Genomic DNA, 21,822 nt, shown 5'->3' with positions numbered 1-21,822 from the left:
ACCAAGTTATCTTTGTCGTTAAACTCATTAAAATTTTAATAGCGACAAACTTGTCTATAGACGAGAACGAGTTTCACTATCGCTAGGCTCGTTAAAACATAGTGATGGGTTTTCCCGAAGGGAAAATTATAGAACAAGCATATGTTATCCTCCTCAAGCTTGACAAAAATAAAGAGGTACTGGTCAGCAATGACTGGGGAAAATTGGGAAGAAAACTTGAAGAAACTTTGTTGGTGGCAGGTCGCACTTGAACATGACACTTCCACTCCACGTCCAAGTCAGGTTGGGTTGTTTCATTCACCGGCCACATCACCATGGTCCCATCATACCATCCACACTTGGGGTTAATGCTACCAATCCATCACATCAGTGTCGCCGATATGTTCAAGAGAAGTCATTCAGAGAATTCACCTGTGTCTCACCCACTACCATACATTTATACTCCATTCTTTCATGACCGCCACCCTGAACCTTATATCACCACATCGTTTTCACCTCCATTAAAATCATTTGCTCCGTTCCATGTCATTGATGTGGGATTCATTAAGGCCCTCCTGTGACGGATCGCTTCTTGTCGACATCAGCTCATTATCCAAGAAGTCGATCTAGGAACACCCCATTTAGTACTTTAAAGTTTTCATGCCCCAATGGCAACTTTCTCACTTCCGGTGACAGGTTTACATCAATGGCCTTCGACCGAAAGATTTTGCGTGGTGTTCGACGCCAAGTCCTTTATTCACACCACGTGAATTGTACTGCAATACCTTGCGGGTCATTATCATTATCGGTGATTCCTCTCACGCCTGTTAATAGCTTACATCATTGGCTGGTAATTAGGCGATGTCTTTCCATGTTCGACTCCAGAACGTCTTTCACATGGATCGACTTGTACTTCGAGTGAAGATCAAACGAGATTGAAGACCCCAGATCTAGTTTCATCAATCCGGGCTACGATATATATTCAGGAAAATAAAAACATCAAATGTACATCATTGCTGCACAGATAATCATCCAATCAAAGGGATGGTGGCTCTATCAGAATCATCAGTCTACACTCAGACGATTGTCTGTCCTATGTACATGAAAATGAATTTATAAAGCTGAGCATGGGAATGCCCGCCTCAGCTAGATCATGAAAATATTATAAAGATAATGTATTGTATTGTATCTTATTATAGGTCTCCTCCCAGCTTGAAAGAACTTCGGATCCTCATAATAAAGCATTTCACCCGACATCAAAAGATTAACGACCTCATGCTTTAGGGGGCAACTATTATAGACATTTTTGGGCCCTACAACCCCAAGCATGAAATGTCCATAAACCAAGGGCTCCTAAGTCCCTAAAAGTGTTGTTCTAACCCCTAAAGGAACAAGGTCAACTGATTACAACTTCTCCCAGAAGTTCTCCATGAAAAACTGCTCAGAATTGGTCAAAACAGGATCATTTCAGCTGCTCCACTGGCCAAGTGTGTTGCATATCACCTAAATACACTGTGTGGGTGCGTTGCATTTCAAAAATCCCTTCTATGGGGTGCGATGGGCGAGAAATGACAAATGGCAGTGTCATTCCGCGAGGTGGAGAGGCAATGGAAGCTTTCAGAAACTTCTCCTATGACACTTGCCTCTCTGAATTCGACCAAGGATGAGTAAGAGATTATCAATCTCCAAGTGGAAGCAAGAACTATCAGAGGGAAGACACTAATCAAATCATAAGCTGAATCATCTCCATTATAGATATCTATATATGGATCCCTCATCCCAGAGATCCAGAGGCTGGAATTTTGCATATTGTAAGGAATTGTTGTTGGTTTCTTGAGACAAACATTAGATTGTTGGGTGATCTAAGCTTTGTATGAGGTGAAGAGGGGCTTCCTTGCTGAGAGGTTGATGCTGGGTCAGAACAACTGGTTGTAACTCCTCTTGGCTCTTTCTTGTTTATCAATAAAAGCTATTCAAGTTTTCCTCCATACTCTTGTGTCATTGTTGTTTGTTGCATTTGTATGGTCAATTTACAAATGATCCTAGATTGTTTATGATTATAGATCCATGTCTTTGTATAGTGCTATGCTACTATGATCTTACAGGTACTTTGTGAAATTGGGCATGCAAGGGAACAAGTAGCGAAAGACTATCAAGGAAGAGAGGAATCAAATCAGGAGATTAGCGCAAGACAGAGGTTGGTCTTTCTGTTCCTCTCTATCTATAATTCATAAAGGAAAAAGGAAAGTAGATTTACTCTGTTTGTTTCTATGGAAGCTGTCACACCTTAGTGGGATAGAGCAGTTCTATATAGACACTTTTCTCTATAACACCTGCGTACTGGTATAAGACTGCACTAGTATAGAAACATTGTAAAAAGAAGTTTATAATTAAAAGAAGATAGAGACGAATTGCAGTAGGTGGTTTTCACCCACATTAGGTTTCCACCTTATATCTTGTGTTCTTATGTGTGACTGCCTATTCTGTTTTACTATTCTTGGTTACTGTTTATATGATTTGATGCACAGATTAATGATCAACATCTGAAGAATAATTTAAATTACAAGTCTCTTGGTTATACGCTAGTTTCCTTAACTACAATTGCGTACATATGCGGTTTTTACTAACTGAAGTAGCATATGAAAATCTGATTGTGAAATGAAAAATAATTGACCTGATAATACTGATTCACCCCCCCTCTCAGTATTATTTCCAACACACTTTTTCATAATCCTTTTACAAGTACCTAAGCATCATTCTCCGAAAAGTATGATTTTATGGGTCTATTTGCTCAAAAACCATGCTTTTAGCCCCAACACACCCTCCATGCCTATTCACCTACTATGGTTGCAACCTTCATAACTGAGCATATGTGTTGATCAGTGCAAGTTTCCCTATTATACATGTGCGATGATTCAATAATTTCGAGAAAATTTAAAAAAGAAAATGAATCATCTTCTTCCAAAAGCTTCTAAGGTGGTTTTAACCATTTACCATGGATAGAGAGATTGAATTCCTATCTAATCCTACTCTAGTGAACTCATATTTTATCTCTAGAACTTATCCTCCCTCATATGTGGATCTCAAGCCTAGATTGGTAAATCCTAAACTACCACTTTCACCCTATTGCCTCCCATAGAGTTTGGGTTGGATTTTGGAGATTACTAGTGCCCTCATGTTGATATTTTCAGCTTAAGGAATCCATCCATTTATGCATTAGGGTTGAGTGTGAAGTTTTTCTTTGTGGAAAGGAAGGATAAGACAATTAGGGAGACATCTACAAAGTCAACTTCTATATATGGTTGTAACTCTCTCCTTTATTTATTATTATAAAAAACACTTTGTTTTCTTATACTTGTGTCATGTTGATGCTTATGTATTTCAATGCCATGTTTACTCATTGATTAGAGATATTGGATTATGCTATGTGGATATTGTAATTCTTTTTCTTGTTTTATCCATCCAGGCAGGTTCCATTTATAGTGTGAGGAGCTATAGTTGGATCCTACAAGCAAGGAGAAGAAGAGGACTTACTACAGATTCTAGGTAGGTCTCTTTTTCATATTCTAATTTCACTAAGGAAAACAAAGATATTTTTTTCTTTTTGTTGTTCTAAATCAAACCACTAGTTCTAAGGAGTTTATTTTTGTCCATAGAAGTGAATTTTCCATATAACAAATTGGCGACTCCCTAGGGATCTAGATTTCCCTTAGTGGTTTCCTTGGCCTTAGCATTTTTTCACCTTTCAAAGCGACCTTAATTGACTTATTCAGACATTAATTAACCTTAAGAAAACACAATTTTGAGCTTGCTAGGGTTTCTTGTGTCATATTTTGACCAAATTAGCCCTAGTGCACTTTTTTTCTAAGACAGAAAACCCCAACATAGTGTCTTCTCTCTAGAAGTGTGATGAAGCACTCTAGTGCTCACTTTGCACCTGCCATGATCCCGTAGGGTATAAAAAAATTGCATTTCTTTGCCTTTCTCTTTTTCCTGCTTTGGTTCAAAAGGTTTTCTTGAGTCTCTAAATTTGTCTGTCTCTGTAAAGTCATCATAGTGTATACATTTGATTTTGTTAGCCTTTGATGATATTTTCTTTGATTTTTTCTTTTCTTCTTATCAATTAGGTATTTTGTAAACATTTGTCTTGATTTTTTATTGGCTTGAAGAAATTTATATTACATTCATATTCTATGTGATTTATTTTATCAATAATCTAGCTACATTTTAGTTTTCATTGCATTTGAAAATTTAAAGCGAAAGAAAAAAAATCATTATTTTCATTACATGTAGGGTTTTGAATTTGAATTGGAAAAGTTGCATTGAAAGATCTATTTAGGCAGCTTTTTTTGCTTCATTGATTGTTTCATTACTGCTTGTTTCTTTTGTAGATTTTTACTTGTAGATTCAACAACTTATGTGATATGCTAAAACATAAGACAAGAATCCACTCTACTCGTCAATGGAAACAAAAATTTATTAATGAAAACACTAAGCAGAAAAAGAAGAATTTCAATCGCTCATAAGACAATATATTTTTGGGGAAAGCAACTGCGCAAAACCCTGACTATCTATATTTCATTAAACAGAAGATCTGAGAAGAAAATACAATGCTTGTTAAAAAATCTATGCATGAGTACAATCTATCTCACTGCTTCACAAACCAGCTCAAGCCAATACTTAGCCAAATCTACTACATTCCAAGCCCAAAATTCCTTGCGCTCACAAGCTACACGCACAAACTTATTCTTTCTATTTCTTGGTCTCACCAACTCGTGCTTGCCAAAACAATGATTAAACTTGTGCTTTCATTCCTCATTTTAAAGGAAATTTGAATGGTTAAAATTAGTGAGTTCTCTAATTAGGGAATGATTTATTTTAGGCCTTCTTCTGACTACATGCACCACCTGTACAATTTGATGATTATACAACTGATAGTAAACTTCCCTTTAACTCCAATCTAAACTGGTTCTTCCTCGGAACTAACATGCAACAACTATTTATAGTGAATTATCAGTTATATGATTAATCATTTTATGTGAGTTAAATCTAATTGAATTCACTAGACCTCTCACTAATTCCTCCATCAGTTAGAACTAGTTAAATTGATTTTATCTCAAATAATTAAGTTAAATAATTACAACTTGAAATAAACTGCAACTAGACCCCCTAACACTTAGGGAGAACTCTAGATGCCTCTAGTTTGAGCCTCAACTCAAATTGACTGAGCTAACTAAGTCTTCTTAACTTAGTTAACTCATACAATCTATCATGTGATGTGGAATTACAATTTACTTCTAATTTAATTAAGGGAAAATTAAATTAGAAGCCTCTTCTTGTTGCCATTTTCAATATTTCTTGTTGTAAATTTTAACACTCCCTCTCAACAAGAAAGGAATTCAACTCTATCCTAATTTGGTACCTTTGGAATGTTTTGCATGCAACACTTCTCTCTAGTGTTGTTGCTACTGCAACTTTTGAAACTGAGAAAAGCATCCAAGTTGATTCAGTATGATACATATGTCACAAGAGTCTCTAACTGCTACTAGCTACTACATTGTCTATTGAAAATTACTATGCATTGTTGTTGACTCTGCATTGCTACCAACCCTACTCTGACCTCCCCAGTATCTGACTATTGCTAGTCTCTTCCTCTGTCTCTCTGACATCTAACTACATCAAGTGCCTTTGGTCCATCCTGCTATTGTATACTATGGGATCCCATAGCAAGGTAATGATCCATGAGACAAAACATCTCAATGGACCCTAGCCAAATTTCTTCACTCTTGGGACTATTACTTCACATCACCCCACCTCTCACCTAGGGATATGGTTGCATGTGCTCCCTCTACCCACTTGTCTCGAAATTTCCCCATACTGGAGGTCTCTTCTTGAGTGGATGCCTCTACTCGACCTCCTCTCTGATTCTCTAATTGTGTCTGCTCCACAACTTTTTGAGGTTGCTTGTCGAGAGGTAATTCATGCTCCCTCTCAACCACCAAATCTCTAACCTTTGCCTTGCTCCTCAAGGCTTTGCATGCATCTTGTACCTCAAGTGCATACAGGTTCTTGACTCGCACACTGATCTGTTTCACCTGTCCTATGGCGATGTGTCTAAGGAAAACATTTCCTTTGCTAAAAATCACATCGTAGCCACAATCTTCCAATACCACGATGGAAACAATATTCTTCTTTAGTCCTGGAACATACATCACATATGTGATTCTGAGAGGAGAGCCAGACTCCCTCTAAAAGGAAAATTTACCAATATTGGTCATGCTATACCTCCCATCATATCCAAAAATTATGTTTTGCTTGAGGTCTTCCTCCTCAAAGTCACAGAAGAGATCTCTATTCCCCATCATATGGAACAAGGCACCATTTTCTAGATACCACATGATTCCCATTCCAGTTTTGGCTAAGCATGAAATGAGAGTGAAGTTCGAATTATGAAGCTAGAGCTTCACCTACTGCTGCTACTCTAGGCTCCTTATTACTTTATTTATTTTATGGGCAATTCATGGCATAGTGCACGTACTCGTGATAGAAAAAACATTTGATGTTCAACAAGTCCTTCTTTCCACCCTCCTTTCCTTAGTACCTATTTCCCTTGCCTTTCTTTTTTTTGCTGACTAATGCAAATTCCACTTCCACTTCTTTGGAAGATGTCCCATCTTTGGTATTATGCCAAAACTCTTCTTGTACTAAGTCGGACCACAACCGCTCCCACTCTGGTCACTTCTCCCTCCCATTAACTGAGTCCTGGTAATTTTTCCAGCTCTTGGGAAGTCCTAGAAGTGCTATAATCACCATATCATCTTTGGATATAGTAATCGCGACACTTCCAAGCTCATCCCAACATTGGGTCAACTTGGTCAAGTACTTCAAAATAGAGTCACCCTTCTCCATCTTGATATTTCTGAGTTTTTCCTTTAGTTCCATGTTCCTATGGTCACTACTATTTTGAAAATGGTTCATCAATGCCTTCCACATTGAAATGGAGTTTCCTTACTATGGAGATTTGAGACAATATGATCTCAAATTCCTTTTAGGATAATCCTTCTCGCTTTTTCCACACACTTTCTCCATGCAGCCAGACCTTTAGCATCAGATGCTGGAGGCTTCAAAATATCATGATCTATGAATTCCTTCAGCCCATTGTCTTCTGACACTGCCTCCATCTGATCCTTCTAAGATATGTAATTTGAGCTGCCCTCTAGGGCATACTCAAGTCTCAAACCGTAGAAAGACATACTACTGACTCTTAAGTATGAACCTATAAATTTGATTTCACCTGCACAACAAACTTGAATTATTCTCTTCTATAATATCTTCAACTCTAATACCATGTATATTTTTTACTAGTAGATTCAATAGCTTATGTGATATTCTAAAACATAAGACAATGATTTACTCTACTCATAAGCATAAACAAAAATTGATCGATGAAAACACTTAGAAGAAAAGGAAGAATTTCAATCACACATAACACAATATTTTTCTGGGGAAAGAAACAGCTCAAAACCCTGACTATTTGTATTGCATTAACCAGAATATCTTGAGAAGAAAATAAAATGCTTGTTCAACATGAACAATCTCTGCACAAGTACAATCTATATCACTACTTCACAAACTAGCTGAAGCCAATACTTAGCCAAATTTTTTGCCTGCCAAGCCCCTACTTCCTTGCGCTCACAAGCTCCACGCACAAACTTGTGCTTCCTATTGCTTGATCTCACTAGATCGTGTTCACCAAAACAATGATTAAAATTGTTCCTTCATTCCTTCTTTTAAAGAAAATTTGAATGGTTAAAATTAGTGAGTTCTCTAGTTATGTAATTATTTATTTTAGGCCTTTTTCTTGCTGCATGCACCACCTGTACAATTTGATGATTATGCAACTTGTTAGGACGAGGTCCCCTGGGTCAGTTTTGGGGAAAAACTCCATGTTTTGATGTAAAAAGATGTAAATTTTCCGTGAATTATGGACGTGGAGTGCGGAGTTAGTTAAGAGTCAAAAAGGGTTTTTACCCTCGTTTATGTAAACTTGAGTCAGTTTTTGAAGATCTACCCATGTTCTGTAGAATAAGTGTGTCTCAGAGAGTCTAAGGGGCATAGAAGTATTTTTTCTATGGGTACGACGAAAGGAGTCTAGAGAGTTAGTGTAAGGAAGTAAGCCTTAGAGGGAGGAAAGGCTCTACAACTGAGTGTGCAGAGGCCTAGAGTAGTATCCGCAACTGAGTGCATGGACCCCTGCAGCTGAGTGTGCAGGGAAGTACTGAGTCTATAAACCTATACTAAAGATTAATAAAGAATACTATTGCAAAAATTTCTGTGTTTTATCTCTTTACTTCTGTTATGTATGATATGTTGTGATGAAATGATGTCTTTATAAAATAATGATGTATTGATGTGTGAATTTACTTGATTTGTCTTATTAACTGGACACAACTAATGTTAAGTAATTACGTGAAGATCATAACAATTTATGTTAAATTTATCAATCACTTAGGTAGATCTGAGTAAATACTTATCTAAGGATAATCTGTGGTGCGCTTAAGTAGCTAATTTTCTTGTTCATGGTCTGCAAAAGCCAGTCATAGACCTTCGCGGAGGTCTAGAGGCCAATTGAGGGAAAGTACAACGCTAAGCCTTAAGGGCTTAGAGATCTGCGTGAAGGTAGATCTAGGTTGTAAAAAGACATCACACTGATCTCTGGATGTGAAACTTGGTTCCAACATCCCCCCATACTGCTTCAGGTGAGACTTTAGTCCACGCTACACGGATTGATGCTGAAAGTACCAGTAGTGTAGGGTTTTGTTTGGCGCAACTAACTTTGAACCTGGGTTGGGACCCACTAATCCAAAAAATGGTTTTGTTTCTGGGATTGGGATCTGCATTAAGAGATGTGTGATGTCGCATCACTAGAATCTGACCAAGAAGGAAATTGAGAAGTGGTTGGATAGAAATATCCATGAATTCATAATGCAGGAAAGCAGGAATTCGTGCCTGACAAAAGAACGGTGGTTGGAGATATATTTGTACACATAAATACATGAAATTTTCTTCTACACCTTCCCGATTGAACTATACGAGTGGATAGATAAATTTTTAGATGACCAAGGAAGGTGGAGGTTTAATGGTCCAATAGTGTGGACTCCGGAGCTAGTGCGGAGGTTGGAAGCCTATGAAGATAAGATCGTGTGCATTGTTGACCATTGGCTTGATCAGGTTATAGGAGGATTTGTTACAGAGTTCACGGTCGACACCTCAGTCAGTTATAGCGAAGCCGAGCAATGCTTCTTCAAGGGACCGCGAGGTAAGTATTTGAGGTCATTGATTACTTGGATTAAGATGCTCTTGTGTGAAAAATGAGTTATGTCATTTCCTTGATATTTGGATCTATGTGAAGTGGAAAAATCTTTAGAAACCAAGAAAAAGTAGGTCACGAATATAGCCCATTGACTGGACCTCCTTCAAGTTGTTGTGTGTGGAGCATGATTGTTCAGAGGTCTTTGTTTCAATTGGATGTATACCCCAGGAAGTTTGTATACCCCTCCACGCGGGGGGACTTGTCCCCCTCACGTGGGTCCGGGGGGGCCGATCCCCCGACTGGGGGGTTAGGGGCCAGCGGTCCCCCGGCGGGGGCTCGGGGGCAGTGCCCCTGAAGCTAAAAACAGATGTAAAATTGCCTTATAAAAGTATATTAATTTCTAGTCGATCTGGGCCGTTCATTAGGCGGATGATCTGATGGTAGAACTTATGTTTAGTTAGGGTTTTTTGTCCTAGAAGGCAACCCCTCTCTTTGTATGAGGGCATTGTATTTGAGGCTAAGTAATAGATGTGTATTCGGTGAGCGAGAAACAAAGAGGTGAGACTATGAGAGAAAACAGAGGATATTACAGCAGATCTGTTGTAGGTTGTGTCTCTTCATTTTGTTGGATAACAGAAAGGAAGGACTGGCTGTTCGAGGTGGACGTAGCCCAAACTGGGTGAACCACGTATATTTGTGTCTCTCTTATTTCATGTGTTTTATGTGTTTATATTTCTGCAATATTTTTATGTGTTTCATTGCTCCATAATATATAATTTCCTAACAACTAGTATCAGAGCCAAATATTGGCTTCAAAGGGATTCTTTGATGCCAGGGGTTTATAGTGCCTGATGAGATCAATGCAGCCTTTATTTTACAGATCTGGGTCTGAAAATAATGGTGGAACAATCTTACATAGAAGAACCTCAAGGAGAATATGCGGAAGATAGTGCTGACCAGGGATCGCAGTGCATTTGTGATATTTAATGGTGCTGGAATCTACGAGGGCTCACATTTGGAGCGGTTTGATAGAAGTTTTAGAGAACATCAAATTGAAAGAGGATGGATCAAAATCGCAATAGCAATAAACCAAAAAAAAAAAAAATGAAGTCAAAGTTATTGCATGTAAATGGGCATACTACTGTAAGACCTGGTAAGGCATGTGTACCCCTCAGTGATCACCGGTAAAGTCTGGGTTAGACCTAGGTGATAGGGGGGATGTAAAATTAACAATACCTCGGGTAAAAACTCTGAGGGGGGTAAGAGCTAGAGTGAGCGAGATTGTCTCACTTAGAAGGTTTGGCTAGAGTTAGTCAAGGAACCCCAAGTCAAGTTTAAGGGGGGAATTGTTAGGTAAACTTGACTTAGGATAGAGTCAAAGTTGACCAGGTTAAATAGTGATGGTTTTGGGGCACATGGTATTATGCACCCATAGTATTCTACCCGTTGTATTATATGTAATGGAGCTTATAAAAGGCTGGAAGGACTTCATTGTAATGCAAGACCTGGAGGTGAGTGGTGAAGGCTCACTTGGTCGGATTGGCTAGGGTTTTGGCCAATGCTAATAAGATCTTATCAAGTTGGGTTTTTCCCCGGATTTGGTGTTTTCCCGGATAAACATTTGTGTTTAGGTGTTTATGGTTGTTGCTAGCTATTTTTATATTTATTCCTCTCAGTAATTATTTATGTTATGCAGTAAATTTCATAACAACTGGTATCAGAGTCGAAGGTCTATTTGGCTGATAAACTCGCAGGAAAGAAGGGTTCCTCGTTCGAGTGGGAGCAATGGCAGAAGATGGTAATTTTAGGGTCGAGAAATTTAACGGCCAAAACTTCTCGCTATGGAAGATGCAGATGGAAGATTATCTGTATCAGAAAGATCTGTACCTACCATTGAGCAGAAAAACAAAGAAGCCGACGGCTATGACAGATGAAGAATGGAACCTTCTCGATAGAAAGGCACTCAGAACAATATGGTTGTGCCTCGTTGCGTCATTCACCTTCAACATTTCGAAGGAAACAATGACAGAGGGTTTGATTCAGGCGTTGTCGAAACTATATGAAAAACCCTCGGCCTCAAACAAGATATTTCTTATGAAACGGTTATTTAATATGAAGATGTCGGAAGGTGGATCTATTGTAGATCATTTAAATGATTTTAATACAATTACAAGTCAGTTAAGTTCTGTAGGTGTAAACTTTGAAGATGAAGTTAGAGCTCTGTTATTCTTGTGCTCATTGCCAGAAAGTTGGAATGTTTTAGTAATGGCCATTAGTAACTCTGTCTCTGGATCTAGAACTTTAAAGTTTGATGATGTTGTCGGTGCTATCCTTAGCAAGGAAATGCGATCGAAAAGTTCCGGTGAGACATCGGGTAATGCTTGGAGTTCAGAGTCTAGGGGAAGAAAAATGGAAAGAGGAAAGAGCTCAAGATATCGCAGTAAATCAAGGAAAGGCAGATCGAAATCCAGATCGGGGGTAGTGTGCTGGAAATGTGGAAAGAAAGGACACCTAAAGAAAGACTGTAGATCTCGGAAGGGAAAAGAAGGAGATGCACAACATGAAAACAATCATGAAGCAAATTTGACAGGTGAGGTGTTACAAGATGCTTTGATTCTTTCTTTCGAAAATATTACTGATTCCTAGGTGGTAGATTCAAGGGCCTAATTCCATGCCAAACCTGATAAAATACTTTCATGACTATGTTCAAGGAGATTTTGGACAAGTTCATTTGGGTGATGATAAACACTGTAAAATTGTTGGAATGGGTAAGGTTCTTGTAAAACAGTAGAATGGAAACTAATGGCTACTAAAGGAGGTAAGGCATGTTCCATATCTAAAGAAAAATATGATTTCAACAGGGCAGTTAGGCGGTGAAGGTTGTGTGACAAATTTCACAGATAAAGCTTGGAAGGTCACCAAAGGAGCCCTAGTAATAGAAAAAGGTGAAAAGTTTGGTACATTGTATTTATGCAATGGTATTTCTAACTTTGTTAATGCTTTAACTTCGAAAGGAGCAAATGCAATATTATGGCATCATAGGCTCAGACACATGAGTGAAAAGGGGATGAAGGTTCTTCACTCAAGTAATTTGTTACCGGGTTTGAAAAATGTTGATTTGGACTTCTGTGAGAATTGCATTTATGGAAAATAGAAGAGAGTCAGATTTCTCAGAGTTGGGAAAGAAAAGAAGAGCGAAAAATTAGAGCTTGTGCATACAGATGTATGGGGACCTGCTCAAGTATCATCTCTCAGTTGATCTCATTATTATGTTACTTTCATTGATGATGCAACTAGAAAAACTTGGATTTATTGTATTAAGAATAATCTGATGTATTTGATACTTTCAAGAAATGGAAAGCTTTGGTTGAGATTGATACAGGAAAGAAATTGATGTGTCTTAGATCAGACAATGGAGGTGAATATTGAAGCAAAGAGTTTGATAGGTACTGTTCAGAGCATGGAATTCGCAGAGAGAAGACAGTTCCAAGAACACCACAAGAAAATGGTGTGTCAGAAAGGATGAACAAAACAATCATGGAGCGTGCAAGGTGCATGAGATTGCATGTAGGATTGCCTTTACAGTTTTGGGCAGATGTTGTAGATACTATTGTTTATCTAATAAAAAGAGGGCCTTCAAGTTCCTTGGATGGTGGTGTTCTAGAGGAAGCATGGATAGGTAAAAGGGTAAACTACTCCTTTTTAAAGCCTTTTGGTTGTGAGGCCTTTGTCCATATTGATAAAGAAAATAGAACAAAGCTTGAGGCAAAGTCAAAGAAATGTACCTTTATTGGATATGGTGTTAATGATTTTGGTTATCGCTTATATGATTATGAAAATCACAAAATCATTAGGAGCAGAGATGTAATATTCAATGAAAAGGTCTTGTATAAGAATCAGTTGCAGGAAAAGAAGCAAGAAAAAGAAAACAAGGAATATGTAGTTCTTGACGAAATCACTGATAAAGTAAAGGTGCCTGAAAATAATAATAATCAACAACCACAACAATAGCAACCACCACAACAGTAACAGGCACCCCAAACACCTAAAAGTGGTGTTAGAAGATATACCAGGATAAGTAGACCCCCTGAATGATACTCTCCTTCATTATATTATTTATTGTTGACTGATTTTGGTCAACCCGAATGTTATGAAGAAGCAATGGAGGTTGAAAGTAGGAAGAAGTGGGAGGTAGCCATGGAAGAAGAGATGGACTCCTTAATGCATAACCAGACTTGGGACTTAGTTAGGTTTCCTACAGGAAAAACTACATTGAAGAATAAATGGGTTTACAGGCTAAAGGAAGAAGATGGAGGAAAACAGAGGTACAAAGCTAGACTTGTGGTGAAGGGGTTTGCACAAAAGAAAGGTATTGATTTTGATGAAATATTTTCTCCTATTGTTAAAATGACTTCAACCAAAACTATTTTAAGTCTAGTAGCTGCTGAAGATTTGCATCTTGAGCAGTTAGATGTAAAGACAACCTTTCTCCATGGGGATTTGGAGGAAGAGATATATATGCAGCAGCCACAAGGATATGAGGTGAAAGGGAAGGAGAAACTAGTGTGCAGGTTGAAGAAGAGCTTGTATGGTTTAAAACAGGCTCCAAGGTAGTGGTATCTAAAATTTGACAAGTTTATGTCTGAACAAGGTTATACTAGATGCCACTCTAATCATTGTGTTTATCTGAAAAAGCAAAATGATGGCAGCTATATTATATTGTTATTGTATGTAGATGACATGCTTGTTGCAGGGTCTAACATGCAGGAAATAAAAAGAAAATTGGCAAATTAATTTGCAATGAAGGATTTGGGAGCTGCAAAACAAATCCTTGGTATGAGAATCACTAGAGATAGGGAAAATCTCAAATTAACATTGTCTTAGAATGAGTACATACAAACGGTGTTGAAAAGATTTAATATGCACAATGCAAAACCAGTTAGTACACCTTTTGCTAGCCATTTCAAACTTAGTAAGGAAATGTGCCCAAAGACCCAAGAAGACATGGATTATATGTCTAAAGTTCCATATCCATCAGCAGTTGGAAGCTTAATGTATGCAATGGTCTGCACAAGGCCTGATATTGCACATGCAGTGAGAGTTGTAAGCAGGTACATTAACAATCCAGGAAAGGAACATTGGATGGCAGTGAAATGGATTCTCAAATATTTGAAAGGTACCACAAATCAGGCATTATGATTTGGTGGTGAAAACATTTCTCTACAGGGATATGTTGATGCAGATATGGCAGGTGATAGAGATAACAGGAGGAGCACTACAATATATGTATTTAATATTGGTGGAATAGCTGGCAGTTGGGTTTCAAAAATCCAAAGTATTGTTATCTCTTTCAACAACAGAAGCAGAGTATGTTGCTGCTACAGAGGCTAGTAAAGAAATGATTTGGTTACAAAGGTTTATGGGTGAATTGGGTAAGGAGCATGATATGGGCACGTTATACGATGATATCCAAAGTGACATTCATCTTGCAAAGAACTCAACATTTCATTCTAGGACTAAACACATACAGCTCAAGTACCGTTTCATACGATCAGTGTTGGAAGATGGAGAGTTGAAGTTGGAAAAGATACACACTAGCCAAAATCCTGTAGATATGCTAACAAAAGTTGTAACCAGGGAGAAACTGAGAATATGCTCAGTTTCAATTGGTCTTCAAGGATGACGATGAAGATGAGAAATAGCCAGGTCCAAAGAGGAGTCATTATCTAGCAAATGAAGCAACGGTGGAGTTGATACAATCATTCTCCAAGTGGGAAATTGTTGTGTGTGGAGCATGATTGTTCAGAGGTCTTTGTTTCAGCTGGATGTATACCCTAGGAGGTTTGTACACCCCTCCACGTGAGTGGGTGCGGGGGGGGACTTTTCCCCCACGCGGGGGTCCGGGGGGACCGACCCCCCCCCCGAAGCTAAAAACAGATGTAAAATTTCCTTGTAGAAGTATAGTAATTTCTAGTCACTCTGGGCCGTTCATTAGGTGGATGATCTAATGGTAGAACTTATGTTTAGTTTAGGGTTTTTTGCCCTAGAAGGAAACCCCTCTCTTTGTATGAGGGCATTTTATTTGAGGCTAAGTAATATATTTGTATTCGGTGAGCGAGAAATAGAGAGGTGAGACTGTGAGAGAAAACGGAGGATATTACAGCGGATCTGTTGTAGGTTGTGTCTGTTCATTTTGTTGGATAATAGAAAGGAAGGACTAGCTGTTCAGGGTGGACGTAGCCAAAACTGGGTGAACCATGTATATATGTGTCTCTCTTATTTTATGTGTTTTCTGTGTTTATATTTCTGCAATATTTTTATGTGTTCCATTGCTCCGTAATATATAATTTTATAACACAAGTGACGACGAAGGAGAGGTACAAGCCTCATCACGGAGCGTTGTACAATTGATAAGGCAGGGTTTTCTGTGGGTACATCATCCATCCACACCACCTCCACCTTCACCTCCACAACATACACCTTCGCCCACACTGCGACCACCCCCACTATTGTTCAACATATCGAATAAAATGAAGTTACCAGTTTTAAAGGGTTTAGGAAGTGAGGATCCAGATCAGTTTTGGTTTGTTGCGAAAGCTGTATGGACATCACAACAGATTATGGATGATAATATAAAGAAGGTGCAATTGGTTACCGCTCTACAAGATCGTGCACTGATGTGCTACATTAAGTACTGCACCGATAATCCATTGGCATCATTAGCAGACACTCAGACCACTTTGAACAAATAATTTGGTAAGCCTAAGTCTGACTCGAAATCAGTAATTAGATTCAAGAAAATCATGATGAGGGTTGGTGAAATGTCCTAGGAGTTAGATCAAAGATTGAAGTGTGTGATCCGTGAAGCTAATATGCATCTCACAGATAGTCAACACCGTGAGTGGTTTATAGCCTCGCTCCTACCCCACCTAAGGATTGCTTTATCACAACAAAAGATAGGAACTTAGGCGAAAGCTATGGAAATCACGATGAGATTGCATGAAACACCTATTCAGGATGCGTCTTTGGCAGTCCATAAAATTCACTCGCAGTTACATAACCTCTGTTTGGAATTGCAGAGCTCGAAAAAATAAAAGGAGGCCATGCCAGAGGTGCGCGAAGAAGTTTGGTGTCTCAAGTGTAAGAGCCAGGGGCATGATAAGGATCATTGCCCTGTCTTTGCGAACCATATCATGGGGGGGGACTGATGCCCCTGAGGCAGGAATCTCCAGCGGGACCAAGCATGGGGGTCGCGCTGTGGTGCGCTCTTTGTCAGGTGGCTAGAAAACATGTAACAAATAACTGCCAATTGCTGCAAAATTTTGTACATACACCACAACAATTGTTTTGTGATTTTTGAAAATAGGTGGGCCACGATGAGCGTCACTATCATAGCTATGAATGAATGATGGAGAGGAAGCCTACATATTGAATGCAAGCATAAACGCGGCTTCCAAATCAAGGTGATGGGGGAGTGCGCGAAGGATATCAGGGGTATGGACAAGGCTAAGAAGGGGGAGGACCTGGCTGAGGTCGTGGATAGGTCATTTGCTATAATTTCAGAACACTAGGGAACTACCCACGGGAGTGTATGAGTCAGACACGCCTGTCATGTCAATATTTCACTCAGTTTGACCACACAATAGAAGAATTCCTTGTGTTGATAGATAAGATGAAGGAAAAGAAGGCACAGCCTCAGCACCCTACCCAGAACTTGTAGATGATTAGGGTTGAGCCCCGCGAGGAATATCCAAATGTTAATATCGTGCTGAGAAGTGGAATAACGACTAGCGATGATAAAGGAAAACAACCTGAGGAAAGTGGGCGGGTCCGCAAGGCCCCAGAAAAAGAGACTAGTTTTGATCTGTAGTGTGTGAAGGAGGCATTTATGGAGGCAAAGAAAAGATTTGCTAATGCCTTTACCTAAGGAAGTTAGGAAAAATTGCCAGAAACTGGGGTGCCTACATAGGTTGACCCCTCTGTGCTTACTACCTTCTTGGAGACTTGTATGAAACTGCTGCATGATAGCAAGGCTATGAAAGGGTTACAAGAATTGATAAACAAGTGTGCTATTAAGGAAAATTCTCCTGAGGGACACCATGTAGCCCACAAGATTGGTAAACATAAGGCAAGAACAGGGTACGAGATGAGGCTCACTGCACAAATAGGGTACTATGAGATGGATCAAGTTATTTTGGATCTAGGATCTGATCAAACATTTTTCATAAATAGACACGGGAGAGAATGGGGAGACCTGCATTGCAGTGGTATTCGATTTAGTTGAGAATGGTGAACCAACAGAAGATTATCCCTATGGGACATCTGCATGGAGTTACATAGATATAGAGGGTGTGATTACACTGGTTGATTTTGAAGTAATAGAAATTGTTGATGACAACAATCTGTAACCCTATGCTCCTTTGAATTTACTGGGCTATTGATATGAATGGGGTAATCAATTTGAAGAAGCAGACAATGTCATTTGAAAGGAAATCACTTCGGGTTGCAATACCTTTGGACCCTGCAGAAGGATCGCGCTATACTGAACCAGCCTGTGACTATGAGGAAAGTGACGATGATTTGGAGAAAATCTACAAAATTATAATGCGAGACCAAGATTGGGTTAGTTTGACAGATGATGGACAGATTGCATGGGACCGCGAAAGCTCGTGTACCTCAGATTTAGATGAAGAGTTGGAGCACTGGCAGAATAGGTTGCATGAAGTGTCTACACTGCACTGCAGCATGATGACTAAATCATTGCTCTGCATGTCATTGGAAGTAAGAAATTTACCTTGTTACAATGGTTTAACTGACATAGATAAGTTTTTGGATGCTTTTGAAAGAGAAGTACCAGAGGATCATTGCTTTCAGGTGCTAGATTTGGTACTGCGTGCTATTCCTGCTCGGTGGTGGGGTATGCACAAAGAAAACTTTGATGAATGGCATGATTATAGGAGGACAATGAGGATGTGATTTGGTCATCCTAAAGTGCGATTAAACAAGAAATATGATGGGAGGAATGATCCATGTGATCATTTGACAAAGTGGACTAAAGTCTATGGAATAGAGCCAAGAATGGGTGCACATATTCTGTCACACTCTAGATATAATCCCTATGAATTGGTACCTGGAAATGGAGCTCTATCACGACACCGTGGAGTGGGATATCTTAAGGGAAGTATTATTAATGACCTTCAGTGTTGAAGATGGGTTCGAAATAATTGATGAAGCTATGCAGGAGGTTAAGGAAGTGATCTTGAGAATCCCGTGGGATCCTTTGGAATTGGTTCAACCAGATTGGAGCACCGAGTTGTGCCATGCACTTGAATGCTATAATGTGACTGCTAAAGGGGAGGATGAGGATCCAAGGAATATCAATATCCCAGAAGTGGAAGGCCACCGTAAGGTTGAAGGTCCGCAGATAGAAAACCTGGATATCACTGCACCATTGAAGACTAGGAAAGTAAACATTGGTATTGAAGCAGAGCCAAAATTTGGGAAGATCGTAGATTATTGAGATGATTCCATAGTGGATAAAGTTGTTGAGTTGCTCCTCAATTACCAGGATCTTTTTCCTACAAAAATTTCGAACTTGAAAGGCATCATAGGCAACTTGGGTGTGATGAAAATTACTTTAAAACCAAATGTGAAGCCTATTAAGAAAATATCATATCGCCTTAATACCAAATATAAGGAAAAGGTTCAGTTGGAGTTGGATATGATGCTATAGGTAGGCATCATCGAACCAGTGGAGGAATCTGATTGGGTGAGCCCAATGGTAGTCTAAGAAAAGAAACATAAGGGAGGAATAGGGATCTGCATAGATCTTAGGAAGCTTAATGATGCCTATTTCCATGATCCTTTCCTGACACCATATACTGATGAGGTACTAGATAACGTTGGAGGGAAGGAGGCCTACTCAATCACTGATGTGTTCTCTGGGTACGATCAAATTAAGATCGTGCCGGAGGATAGGATCAAAACAACCTTCACGACAAAATGGGGTTGTTTTCAGCACATGGTGATGCCATCTAGACTGAAGAATGTGTCGATCATATTCTCTCGTGTAGTCATCACGACATTTAAAGAATTCATTCACAAATTCTTGGAGGCGTATTTTGATGACTGGATAGTGTTTGGGTTAGTAAAGCACCATGTAGCCAGTCTAGGCTTAATCTTGGATACATGCCGAAGATATCAAATTGCGTTGAACCTGAAGAAATTCTTATTTTGTATCCCCTTTGGAATTTTGTTGGGTCATGTGGTGTGCAAGAAAGGACTAAAGGTGGATCCTGCCAAGATTGTAGTAATAGTCAATTTGGAGGCCCCAAGGAGTGTCAAAAAGTTGCGCCAATGCTGGGCCATACTGGGTATTATCAAAATTTCATCAAGGCTTATGCTCAAATTAATGCACATATGGAGAAAATACTGAAGAAGGACACTACATTTTGTTGGGATGAAGAATGTCAACACGGTCTGGATGTCTTGAAGGATAAGATGGTCACCGCACCGATCTTGGTCTTCCCAGTTTGGAAGAAGGAATTCCATGTACACATTGACACTTTGTGTATTCCATTGGGAGCAGTGCTGATACAGGATGGCGAAGGAGAGATGGATCACCCTATAGCCTTTGCAAGAAGAAAAATATCAAAGGTTGAGAAGAACTACTCAACGATAGAGCACGAGGGATTGGCTATGGTGTACGCACTCTAAAAATTTAGACACTATCTGCTGGGCGAACATTTCAAGATGTACACAGACCACTCTACCTTGAGGTACCTAGTCAATAAGCCTATGTTGGGGTGGGGGAGATATGCAAATGGTTGATGCTATTTCAAGAATATGACTTTGAGGTAATTGTGAAGCCAGGAAGGTTGAATGCAGGACCTGACCATTTGTCACAGATTGAAATAGGAGAGGTGCCTACTAATTTGGAAGAAGGGTTGCCCGACACGTAGCTCTTCACAATGCATGTAGCAGATAACCACTTTGCAAATATTATCCACTTTTTGACCATAGGGATAGCTCCAAAAGGATACACCAGTCAGTAGAAGAAAGAGTTGGTAGTACGCACAATGATTTCTTCGTAATTGCATGACATTTGTATAATATGGGATCAGAAAAGATACTCCAACAGTATGTGCCCAATTTTGAAAGAAATAGCATCCTCACTAAAGGTCATTGAGAAGCTGCGGGAGGACATTATGTAGGAAAAGCAACAGTGCAAAATATTTTGCGCGTAGGTTTGTGGTGGCCTACATTACATAAGGATACCAAAGCATATTGTAGAGCGTGTGATGCATGTCAAATAACGATCAAGCCATTGCGAAGGGATGAGATGCCTTTGAACCCTCAAGTGTCATTGCAACCATTTGAGAAATGGGCAATCAACTTTGTAGGATCGATTTATCCCCCAGAAAAGAAAACAGGTATGCGCTATATCATCACCACGACATATTATCTGACCAAATGGGCAAAGGCAAAGCCTGTGAAGGATTTCACAGGGGCTATAGCGAAAAATTTCTTGTTTGAGTACGTGTTAACCAGGTTTGGTTGCCCAAAAGTGTTGGTGAGTGATTGTGGTACGTACTTCCTCAATGAAACGATCTATGTTTTGACCGAAGAGTTCTAGGTTTATCATCAAAATATTACACCATATCATCCTCAGGCTAATGGAATAGTTGAGGCCTTCAATAAGATATTGGAGAATGCGTTGACAAATATTTGCAACGTGCAATGGAATGATTGGGACATGCATGTACCAGCAGTATTATGGGCATAGAGGACTACTTGCAAAAATCTAATAGGCCAGACACCTTTCTGATTGGTTTATGGCATAGAAGTTGTGATGCCTATTGAATATATCATACCTAGTCTACACATAGAAGCTTTCACAGGGATGACAAACTGTGAAGCCTTGGAAGAATGGCTCACGCAGGTGATGGAGATTGAAGAAGACTAGTTCTTGGCTGGATTCCATCAGCAAGTATGATCCGGATTTAAAAAGGAACGCAAAAAATTACAGAGATAACCATACACACAAAGATGCAACGGAAATAATACTTCATTTCATTAATGGAAAATACTAAAATATGCTTACAACTAGAAAATGGAAATAAACCAGCTAAGGCGATGGTAGCTTATCTCTGAGAAGAGATGTGGTGGCTACATGTCTCTGAACTGTGTTACAATGAGGCTCGAAGGCTTATTTATTGTTGAGAAACAATGGAAAACCATTAACATTCCAAAACCTAACCCTAGGAGATGAAACGCCAAACTGTGGGCCCCGTTTGGGTAAATTGGTACATCAACTTCCTGGGGTCGTAACTTTGGCATACGATCTCCGTTTGACGCGTACAATAGCTTGTTAGAAAGATCTATCCGAGCACTACCACTTTGGGAAGGGAAACATGGGTCCATAGACCCATGTTGCACCCAGGTTTCCAAAAAAACGTCGTTTAGGGCCTCAAAACGGCTCCAAAAGTTTAGGACCCGAAAAACTGCTAAAAATAGTAAGTTGTGCTACA

Source organism: Pinus tabuliformis, chromosome 4_2, assembly GCF_031772625.1.
Source record: "Pinus tabuliformis cultivar Carrire ecotype Pingquan chromosome 4_2, CPIR1, whole genome shotgun sequence".
Classification (NCBI taxonomy): Eukaryota; Viridiplantae; Streptophyta; class Pinopsida; order Pinales; family Pinaceae; genus Pinus; species Pinus tabuliformis.
Note: the sequence above shows the minus strand (reverse complement) of the source record.